Raw genomic sequence first — 1,856 nt, forward strand, 5'->3', positions numbered from 1 at the left:
CAGTACTTAATATACAGTATTTCTACTGTTCAGATACAACAGAATAACGAACCTCAGGAGTATCAGTGATAGTAAAATGCTGTAAATAAACTGGGAAGGAATAAGTATTGAGGGTTTATTAACTTTATTTACAATAGAATTTATGGGTTTTGCTAAGGTCATATAATTTAATTTTCTTACAATGGCTCTGCTTAACAACCGGCTTTCAAAAAACTCTTGAAATTTAAACAACTGACTCTCACAAGGAAATGCTAACTGGCTCCAGCACACCGCTGCTTGAGGACACGGGTCCCCTTGTTACTCGTTACTGTTAAGTCCTACATTAGGGCACATGTAAGCATTTGGTAAACCTGTTACAATCAAAGAATTAAAGGAATACACTTCTAACACACTAAAAGGAGGCTTCTGTTTGATATGCTCTTTGGAAGTTGTATTAATAAACATTTCACATAAATAAATATTGCAACTGAACATTTATTCAGTCCATAAATATTCAGTGAGTAGCTACCACGTGCCTTACACTGTTCCAGAAGCTGGGATGGCAAGAGTGAACAAGACAGGGAGTGGCCAAGATGGCAGAGCAGAAAGAACCTGGGCTCACCTTCTCCCATGGGCACATCAAAACTACAACTATTGGGCTTCCCTGGTGGCGCGGTGGTTGAGAGTCCGCCTGCCGATGCAGGGGACGCGGGTTCGTGCCCCGGTCCTGGAAGATCCCACATGCCGCGGAGCGGCTGGGCCCGTGAGCCATGGCCGCTGAGCCTGCGCGTCCGGAGCCTGTGCTCCGCAATGACGGGAGAGGCCACAACAGTGAGAGGCCCGCGTACCGCAAAAAAAAAAAAAAAAAAAAAGGAACCATAACTAGAGAGGTAGGAGGGGCAGAGCTGCAGTATAATCAAGACCCATACTCCCAGGTAGGCAACCTACACATGAGAGGATAATTACAATTGCAAAGGTTCGCCCCAAGGAGTGAGGGGTCTGAGCTCCACGTCGGCTCCCCAGCCTACACGTCCTACACTGGGAAGACGAGCTGCCACAACATTTGGCTTTGAAGGCCAGCGGGGCTTTCTTTTGCGAGAACGCGAGGGTTGTGGGAAATAGAGACTCCATTCTTAAAGGGTGCACACAAAATCTCACACGCTCTGGGACTCAGGGCAGAAGCAGGAATGTGAAAGGATTATGGGTCAGATCCACCTGCTGATCTTGGAGAGCCTCCTGGAGAGGCAGGAGGTGACTGCAGCTCCCCCTGGGAAGACAGACACTGGCCATAGCCATTTTGGGATCCCATCCTACCACGGGGACACTGGCAAGCACCACTCTGGAATCCTTCCTCCGGTTTCTGAGCACTGGAACCTGGCCCTGTCCACCAGCCTATTGGCACTAGTACTGGGATGACTCAGGCCAAGCAGCTAGCTGGGTGGAGACACAGCCCCACCTACCAGCAGGTCTGCTGCCGTAAGGCCCTCTGAGCCCACAGTCACCCTGGGACCCGGCCCCGTCCACCAGAGGGCCCAGAACCCAGACCTGTACTTCAGTGGGCCAGCACTAGCCACGGGACCAGCCTCTCCCACGAATGGGGATGCACCAGCCTCAAGTCATCCCCGGCCCAAGCCCCATCCACGAGAGGGTCAAAACACCAACTCCAGGACCCCCATGGCCCTGAAGCCAGAGACCCCAGGACGTACCAGTGAGCCAGCACAAGCCCAAGCATCTGGCCTCGCCCACCAGTGGGTGGGCACCAGCTCCAGGACCACCACAGCCCTGCAGCCTGCCACACCGGGACCCAGAACACAGGCCAGCAGGCCGGCACCAGCTACAGGACAGCACGACCCCTCAGCCGGTCACACTGGGATCCG

This window comes from Globicephala melas, chromosome 10, assembly GCF_963455315.2.
Source record: "Globicephala melas chromosome 10, mGloMel1.2, whole genome shotgun sequence".
Lineage (NCBI taxonomy): Eukaryota > Metazoa > Chordata > Mammalia > Artiodactyla > Delphinidae > Globicephala > Globicephala melas.